Source organism: Alosa sapidissima, chromosome 2, assembly GCF_018492685.1.
Source record: "Alosa sapidissima isolate fAloSap1 chromosome 2, fAloSap1.pri, whole genome shotgun sequence".
In the NCBI taxonomy this organism is placed as follows: domain Eukaryota; kingdom Metazoa; phylum Chordata; class Actinopteri; order Clupeiformes; family Clupeidae; genus Alosa; species Alosa sapidissima.
In genome coordinates this window covers 494126-503916 of record NC_055958.1, presented here as the reverse complement: position 1 = coordinate 503916, position 9791 = coordinate 494126, and the positions used below count along the sequence as shown (strand labels likewise).

At 46.1% G+C, this 9791-nt stretch overlaps 1 long non-coding RNA gene across 3 annotated transcripts; it reads left to right on the top strand.

The window, feature by feature from the left end:
- Positions 1 to 1316: 1316 nt before the first annotated feature.
- Positions 1317 to 9544, top strand: LOC121694879. Of its 3 annotated transcripts, XR_006025928.1 has the most exons (4): positions 1317 to 1486; positions 6096 to 6165; positions 6988 to 9013; positions 9067 to 9544. It is a non-coding gene; the product is annotated as an uncharacterized LOC121694879 (long non-coding RNA). The 3 variants fall into 3 exon arrangements; XR_006025926.1 differs by having other exon boundaries at positions 6988 to 9544; XR_006025927.1 differs by having other exon boundaries at positions 6096 to 6169; positions 6988 to 9544.
- The last annotated feature ends 247 nt before the right edge of the window (positions 9545 to 9791 follow it).

The window sequence follows — 9791 nt, the reverse complement described above, 5'->3', positions numbered from 1 at the left end:
TGGGTGTGTATGTGTGCAGGCAATTTTATTGCTTCAAAGTTGATGTTCTCAGCATTTAAATGGGATCTAAGTTTAGCGACACAGCTGCACCGCTGGCTGACGGTAATTCATTTATTTTAGTCATCACTTTATTCCATTAGCTAAAGCACACCGCCATGTCCAAATTTGTCGGCGTGAACAGAGGGTGGCTCTCTTTCTGAAGCGGATGGTGCGCTTTGAAAAAAAAGAGCTCCATGCGCCAAACCAGATTAGACACCAATGCTTATTCGTTATAGCCTACGAAATGACCATCACCAACTGTCTGCCGAAGAAGCAGATAGAAAAGTTAATCTATTTGGGCTATTTTTTGTGTCTCCGTCATGGCACACACGCGAAGTTCATTAAGGCTCGACTTCTGTTCAGGCGTAATTGAGGTTTCGTACATAAACTAGTTATTGGTTGTTGAGACATTTACACTACAATATGAGGAATGTCATAATCATCGGTATAACGAGTCCATTCTCGCGGATCAATAGCCTAAACAGGCATTTCCCTTCGAATGTACTTCTTAATGGAACTTTCCCGTTGATGTCTGAATTACAAACTTGAACGCATCACAAATCGGTTTGGCGGACAGTTGAGTTTAGAGAAACGAACGGAGAATACGAAAATAAGTCTTTACACTCCGCTGGGCAAGTGAGGAGGACGTAGTTAAGAAGCGAATAACAGACAACACAGCATTGCGCATAGATTGCCGTTAGTGTCACAAAACTAAAAATGAGAAACACATCGTGAAGTGTTTCATTCCGCAAGGCTGATGCTTAAAACGGTGACTGGAGATGGACTGTTTGAGCAGACCTGTGATAACAACTTCCTGATGCAACTCCACTGTAACCACAAAACCTCAAGGCTCGACACAACCAATATTCTCTAACAAGACCTCGCGCCCCTTTGTGCCTGTTCTTCGTACAGCTGTAGTCGAATTTAGAAAGCGGACATGAGAACTGCTTAATTCATGACCACACTGGCTATGTTTCTATACACACAATGAGTTATAAGTGCTCGTCAGAGTGGAAGTGCCGTGGCGTTTCCATAGTCTACCGGGTCCCAATCGGCTACGCGATGCGCGCATCCCGCTCGGACGATTCCCATTCCTTGGAAAACAGATGTTGATAGTAATAATCGGTTGACCGTGGCGGTGTGTTATGTCTGATTGGTTTCTGGTCTTTATAATTGGATGTTTAAAGTTGTTTTGTCCCGTGTAGCCCGTGCGAGGTCGCGCGCTCGGTCGTTTTGTATTTCTCTCGTGAAGTGGCAGTGCACCGCTCCGCCTCCTGTGCGCGCAACATTGTAGCTAGCTACGTATAAATACTGGAACAAAAAGAGAACTTCCTCAACAGCGACTGTTGTAACAACAGTAAGGGGGGGGCAATGTCCGTGTTGGTTTGGGACTTCAACCATTGTGTTTTTACTCTGTCTGTTTTAATAGACGGAGTATTTCACCTAGGTAAGTGATCATACCGATTTCTTTAAAGGTAATTTATCGGGGATGCCCTGATTGTGTGTGCGATAAACATGGGTTGGCTAGTCTTCCGCATCAAACAGCGTCAACGCAAATGCCTTGATTGTAAACAGCAGAGTTTGTGTTCGACCTGTTTGGGGGTGCAGTTCTTCGAACATGTCATGAAACATGTCTCTGTTCAATTCACAGATTCTTTTGTGTCTACGCCTAACAATTAAAGGAAGCATTTGAATTATTTCTCACCAAGCATTTCAAGAGGTCCGTGTCTGACTGGGACACTATTAACATAGTATATGCATTCACGGTGAAGCCAGTGTCACAGTGTTGTTTTTGTTTTGCCGACTGTTCAGTTGAAAGATCTTATGGGGTAATCTAGGATTCTTAACAATATGGCATAGTAATCAGGTGGCCTCGGTAAAATGACAAGTTAAGTAAAGTAATCTGATATTTATCCCGTCTAGCTAAAAGTGTGAAATGTGATGGTTTGCTGCAAGTCTGAGCGAAGAGTCGAGTTGCCGGTTGAGTTGTATGAGACGGTGCTGAGTGAACAATCGACATGCCCAAACTCTGAATGAACGCACAAGTTTTAGCTTTCAGCAAAACAACCTAGTTAATTTTTGTTTGGTTATTTTCTGGTATGGAGGAGAAGGGAAGAGAAGCTGCGTGTGTCTTATGTCTTTTGTTGTTGATCTCTTCTGCGCGTGAACAAAGGAGTGCTTAGCCTCGGCTCGTGGAAAGCTTGGCAGGCTGTTTACAATAATAACACCAAACCCCATGACGTCAGCTGAGTGACAGCTGCCTCTGCCACTGCACAGGCTGCCTGTGCATCAGCAACATGCTATATTTGGAAAAGGGTTACGTCACCTGAGACGAGCTGTAAAGGGCGGGGTCAAAAAGGCTGGGCGGGATTTGTCTGGACTTGTCTTTCTCTCTCTCCCCCTCTTTCTCTCGAAAGAGATACAATACATATATATTGCAATCTTGTCAAAGACATGTAAACATACAGTCGGTGAACATGGAAAGGGAATGAAGTAGGGCATATTCTCAGCAGAAAGTATCCAAAGCACATATGCTGTCTGGTTTGTATTGTGAAACTGAACTGATAACCTTGAGAAAGCCATGCACCCCCTCTCAGTCTGAGTGAGACTAAATTTAAACTTACAAACTTTCACACAGTTTCTTTTGTGTGTATGTGTGTGTGTCTGTGTGTGTGTGTGTGTGAGAGAAAGATGGATTTTTTAACAACTGATTGAGAGCAAGATAAACATGTTCTTTATCAACTGAATGCACAAAATGTTTAATTCCATCAGTGTTGTCTCCAGGACCTGGACCTGGTGTAGATATGTTGGGCGTGCATGCACACCATGGGCATAGGCCTAATGTTGGGCGTGCATGCACACCATGGGCATAGGCCTGTTGTAGATATGTTGGGCGTGCATGCACACCATGGGCATAGGCCTGGTGTAGATAGATGTGGCCCAGTCTGTCCCAGAGAACCCACTGTCCCTCGGCTTCAATTCCCGAACGTATCTGTGCCCCCCAACCAGCCCTGGGTTAAATGACTGGCTCTGGTTTCCAAACATGGTGCCCCAGTCAGTCAAACCATAAGAGCGAACTCTCACAAAGACCCAGTGCTGTTGCTGGCTGGGGTTAGGCCCACTGTGCTGTTGCTGGCTGGGGTTAGGCCCACTGTGCTGTTGCTGGCTGGGGTTAGGCCCACTGTGTTGCTGGCTGGGGTTAGGCCCAGTGCTGTTGCTGGCTGGGGTTAGGCCCACTGTGTTGCTGGCTGGGGTTAGGCCCAGTGCTGTTGCTGGCTGGGGTTAGGCCCAGTGCTGTTGCTGGCTGGGGTTAGGCCCACTGTGTTGCTGGCTTGGGTTAGGCCCACTGTGTTGCTGGCTTGGGTTAGGCCCACTGTGTTGCTGGCTGGGGTTAGGCCCTGTCCTGTTGCTGGCTGGGGTTAGGCTCTGTCCTGTTGCTGGCTGGGGTTAGGCCCACTGTGTTGCTGGCTGGGGTTAGGCCCAGTGCTGTTGGAATAGTGATGTTGAGGGGGGAGCTGCAGCTGCCCGGCCTGGCCATGTACCGGTCCCAGTGTCGACTGGAACCCAGAGTCCGATTCCAACCAGTCATTTTCCAATCATCTCTCTCTCTCTCTCTCTCTCTCTCTCTCTCTCTCTCTCTCTCTCTCTCTCTCTCTCTCTCTCTCTCTCTCTCTCTCCCATTTGCTTCCTGTCACTCTCAGCTATGCTATCTGCATAAAGGATATGGTGTGGGAAATATGACTTGAACTCCTATGGAGGATTTGAGTGCATATAGTGCATATAGTGTATATAGTGCATATAGTGCATATAGTGTATATAGTGCATATAGTGCATATAGTGCATATAGTGTATATAGTGCATATAGTGCATATAGTGCATGTAGTGCATATAGTGCATATAGTGCATATAGTGTCATATAGTGTCATATAGTGCATATAGTGCATATAGTGTCATATAGTGTCATATAGTGCATATAGTGCATGTAGTGCATGTAGTGCATATAGTGCATGTAGTGCATGTAGTGCATGTAGTGCATGTAGTGCATGTAGTGTCATATAGTGCATATAGTGCATGTAGTGCATATAGTGTCATATAGTGCATATAGTGCATGTAGTGCATATAGTGTCATATAGTGCATATAGTGCATATAGTGCATATAGTGTCATATAGCCAAACCAGCTGAAGACAAAGGCCACTGAATGTAAAGATAGAGATGGTGTGATGGTGTTCCACCGTATAGGGTTCCACCGTATAGGGTTCCGCTGTATAGGGTTCCACCGTATAGGGTTCCACCGTATAGGGTTCCGCTGTATAGGGTTCCACCGTATAGGGTTCCACCGTATAGGGTTCCGCCGTATAGGGTTCCGCTGTATAGGGTTCCACCGTATAGGGTTCCGCTGCATAGGGTGCCACCATAGTGAAATAGTGGCTCCATAATGTTGCTGCATAGGGTGCCACCGTAGTGAAATAGTGGCTCCATAATGTTGCTGCATAGGGTTCCACCGTAGTGAAATAGTGGCTCCATAATGTTGCTGCATAGGGTGCCACCATATTATGTTGCTGCATAGGGTGCCACCATATTATGTTGCTGCATAGGGTGCCACCATATTATGTTGCTGCATAGGGTGCCACCATATTATGTTGCTGTATTATGTTGCTGTATAGGGTGCCACCATATAATCCTGCTGATTAGGGTGCCACCATATAATCCTGCTGTATAGGGTGCCACCATATAATCCTGCTGTATAGGGTGCCACCATATAATCCTGCTGATTAGGGTGCCACCATATAATCCTGCTGTATAGGGTGCCACCATATAATCCTGCTGATTAGGGTGCCACCATATACAGTAATCCTTCTGATTAGGGTGCCACCATATAATCCTGCTGTATAGGGTGCCACCATATAATCCTGCTGATTAGGGTGCCACCATATACAGTAATCCTTCTGATTAGGGTGCCACCATATAATCCTGCTGATTAGGGTGCCACCATATAATCCTGCTGTATAGGGTGCCACCATATAATCCTTCTGATTAGGGTGCCACCATATAATCCTGCTGTATAGGATGCCACCATATAATCCTGCTGTGCCAGGTCCCATACAGTACAAAGCCTGGAAGAGGCATGTTCACTCTTCAGTGTGAATCTGATCAGACTAAGAAATTATTCACGCTTCCCCTCGGATCATTTCTGGACACCTGCAGGACTGTAGGGAATCATGTCAGTGTCTCAACTCGTAGGGGCCAATCATATCAGTGTTTGATACTCACAGGGGTCAATCATATCAGTGTGTCATACTTGTAGGGGCCAATCATGTCAGTGTGTCATACTCACAGTGGCCAATTATGTCAGTGTCTGATGCTCGCAGTGGCCAATCATGTCAGTGTCTGATTTTTTTTCCACAGACAGCTGAATATTTGAAACCAGTGTGTCAGTGTGTATGTACACTTACACTGACATTTATTAATTTGGCGATTTATAGTGTTGAACAACAATCAAGCATAATTACAGCAATACCCTGTTGTTCTTTTACCTTAAAATAACTGCATCAAGCTCATTGTGATGTCACACTTACAATAAGGAGAATGAGCCAATGTGGTTCCGGAACGCCTGATGTTCTTGCGGGTAGGAAATGCCTGTTTAGTCAGTTGTAGACTAATTTTGCTACCCTACCCAGCATGTTGAAAATATATGAAAGGGGAAATTCCTATGTTGTGCTACTTAAACATTTCTTCATTTGGCAGACGCTTTTATCCAAAGTGACTTACAGTGTAGGACAACAATCAAGCATCATTAAGTCGAGACACCTGCTGAGAGTAAACACTAAGTAGCCTACTACTTACAACGATCCACATGACACAGAGCGTAGACAGAAGAAGTGCACCGTACAGAAGTGTAGGTGTGAAGTCCCTTTCAGTGTGAAGTGATTTGCACTGCGTTAGCCGCTGGGTTCTAGGGCAAAATAAATAGCCTAGTAGTTGTCACAGCACACTGCCATCAAAATTCACCACTATTGAACTCTGACTATGCTGTGTGCAATCTTGCTTGTTTCAGAGCACAGAAGTGCCGTTGCTGTGCTGTACCCGCTGGACAGTGTTCCGAGTGTTCGGGGAGCTGTAGAATGGTAGGTGAGTTCAGAAGAGACGAGTCTGAGAGAGCTTCCTGAAGCTAGAGCTTGGACTCCCCTGCTCTCTGTACTGCATGTAGTATGTGTGAGTTAGACCAAGGATCTGGCCACTGTGTGTGTGTGTTGTGTCTGTGTTTGTGCGAGTTTGACCAAGGATCTGGCCACTGTGTGTGTGCGTGCGTGCCTGTGTGCAAGCATGCCTGCGTGCGTGAGTGCATGCATGTGTGTTGTGTTGTGTTGTATAAGTATACTTGTTTGATCCCATGAGGGAAATTTGGTCTCTGCATTTAACCCAATCGGTGAATTAGTGAAACACAAACAGCACACAGTGAACACACAGTGAGGTGAAGCACACACTAATCCCGGCGCAGTGAGCTGCCTGCTACAACGGCGGCGCTCGGGGAGCAGTGAGGGGTTAGGTGCCTTGCTCAAGGGCACTTCAGCCGCGGCCCACTGGTTGGGGCTCAAACCGGCAACCCTCCGGTTACAAGTACAGAGTGCTAACCAGTGGGCCACGGCTGCCCAAAAATTGTTGTGTTGTGTTGTGTCTGTGTTTGTGCATGTAGTATGTGTGAGTTGGACCAAGTGTCGGAGCAGCAGGTCCTTCCTGTGGTTTGTCAGGATTTTAAAATGCCTGTCAAAAAATCTATGGATCTATGGATGAAAGTTTCTGGTAGCATCTGACATTCTTTTTTTGATTTTTACTTTCAGTATTGTTGGATGTGCGTTTCAGTATTGTTGGATGTGCGTTTCAGTATTGTTGGATGTGCGTTTCAGTATTGTTGGATGTGCGTTTCAGTACCGCTTTTCCCACCACAGAGAGAAGTCTCTCGCTACGACCTGTAGGAAGGCCCTCTGGACATACACGCACTGCGTCAACGCAGGACCGTATGTTGAGTGAAGGAAATGACATACTCCTCCGTGCTCATTTACACGCGTTGAAGACGTGCATCATTGGCGCGCAGTCACATATGTCAGGAGGCGCATGACAAGCATGGCGCGTTGATGATCGCGTGCCACACGCACGGGACACAGACACAGAGCTCCAGCTGCCCCTTCCCCACGCGCTGTAGGCCGCAGCAAAGAACTTATGCAGATAGCAATATCATGCCCTTTTTAAGCTCACAGTAATCAGCCTGGCCTCAAAACATTACCAGCTGACCAAGAATTCACCTGATAACCACTCCACTACTGCCAGCCTCTCACTCTCCAGTTGTTCATGGGGAAATCCCTGCTGCATACCTGCCGGTGCTGGATCGAGGGCTGCCCACTACTCCACATGTGTGTGTGTGCTGAGCTCCTAATGTGTTCTGGAGCTCACAGATCCTAGTGTGTGTCTATATGTGTGTGTGTGTGTGTGTGTGTGTGTGTGTGTGTGTACTGCCTCTGGAGTGGTGAAATGCAGAGAACACATTTCCTTCGAGGACAAATAGAGTACTTAACTTAACAGGCCCCCCCGCCCCAAGGCCCTGATTGGACTGGATACCAAAAGGCCCTCACTGCAAGGGCAACAGTATCCCAGCATTCTTTTCTGCGTGGATCTTAGTACTCTGATCAGTGATGTGCACAGTGAAGCTGAGGTCTGGGAGCTGGAGCAGACATCATCTGGGTAGTTGGGTTGGTGTTAAAACAAGACATTTGAAGGGCTGTGCAACCCAGTGACCCAATGGTCCTATCATGAATCAGTTAGTTACACACACACACACACACACATTACCTGTCTGGTCTTTTACACTGCTCACCAAAGAGCTTATTTATGTCAGGCACACTTCTGGACACTATGCAGCTCCTCCATGCAAGTTACTTTCCTCCTTCAACTGTGTGAATTTCGTGTCTGCAGGTCTGCCGTCCATCTTTTTGTCTGATGCTTTGGCCTGTCTTGTTTCCTCTCTCTACAACATTGCATAAGGTGCCTGATGCTTTGGCCTGTCTTGTTTCCTCTCTCTACAACATTGCATAAGGTGTCTGATGCTTTGGCCTGTCTTGTTTCCTCTCTCTACAACATTGCATAAGGTGCCTGATGCTTTGGCCTGTCTTGTTTCCTCTCTCTACAACATTGCATAAGGTGCCTGATGCTTTGGCCTGTCTTGTTTCCTCTCTCTACAACATTGCATAAGGTGTCTGATGCTTTGGCCTGTCTTGTTTCCTCTCTCTACAACATTGCATAAGGTGTCTGATGCTTTGGCCTGTCTTGTTTCCTCTCTCTACAACATTGCATAAGGTGCCTGATGCTTTGGCCTGTCTTGTTTCCTCTCTCTACAACATTGCATAAGGTGCCTGATGCTTTGGCCTGTCTTGTTTCCTCTCTCTACAACATTGCATAAGGTGTCTGATGCTTTGGCCTGTCTTGTTTCCTCTCTCTACAACATTGCATAAGGTGCCTGATGCTTTGGCCTGTCTTGTTTCCTCTCTCTACAACATTGCATAAGGTGCCTGATGCTTTGGCCTGTCTTGTTTCCTCTCTCTACAACATTGCATAAGGTGCCTGATGCTTTGGCCTGTCTTGTTTCCTCTCTCTACAACATTGCATAAGGTGCCTGATGCTTTGGCCTGTCTTGTTTCCTCTCTCTACAACATTGCATAAGGTGCCTGATGCTTTGGCCTGTCTTGTTTCCTCTCTCTACAACATTGCATAAGGTGTCTGATGCTTTGGCCTGTCTTGTTTCCTCTCTCTACAACATTGCATAAGGTGCCTGATGCTTTGGCCTGTCTTGTTTCCTCTCTCTACAACATTGCATAAGGTGCCTGATGCTTTGGCCTGTCTTGTTTCCTCTCTCTACAACATTGCATAAGGTGCCTGATGCTTTGGCCTGTCTTGTTTCCTCTCTCTACAACATTGCATAAGGTGCCTGTATGCTTTGGCCTGTCTTGTTTCCTCTCTCTACAACATTGCATAAGGTGCCTGTATGCTGCAAAAGTGAAGTAAAGTCACTGGTAATTATCAGCCGTTGTTGTCCAAACTGACGCTGGCTCGCTATGGCAGCTTTGGGGTTAGATCTTGGGCCAACCATTGATGATACTGCTGCTTCACCACGTCAGAAACAGAAGTGTAATATTATGCAGTAAAACTATGTATAAAACTGTGTGTAATAATGTAATAATATAGTATTCAACTGGTATTGTTATTGATTCAGTAGCCCATATTCAGCTTTCATCAGAGGGTGCTCATGTTATACCAGATATTTGGTGGCTAACAGGAGCGGACAGTGTTCTGGCAGGTTGCCATGGTGACTTCACAACTATTTTAGTTAAATTGACCAGTTGTGGAGCTCAAGTGTGTAATTTTGAGGGAGCAAATGTCATTAAATTAATCTGATGGTTGTTTGTGATCTGTTTGTGTAACTGTCATTAACCTTAAGGCCGAAATGAACAGTTAGCTGTTCATATACTCAGGGGCGTCTGACTGGGGCTAAAACCAGTACTGATTACTAGGGCCCCAAGGGGAGGAAGGGCCCTTGAAAAGTCTGGAATATATTTGATTATATTTATTATAAGGGGCCCATCAGGACTGCCTATGCATAGGGCCCAGGATCTTGTGCTACGCCATATACTCACTGCATACATGGCAAATCTTGGTTATGAGAAAGGATGTGAAATTCTTGGTGACCCACGTAGGATGTCCA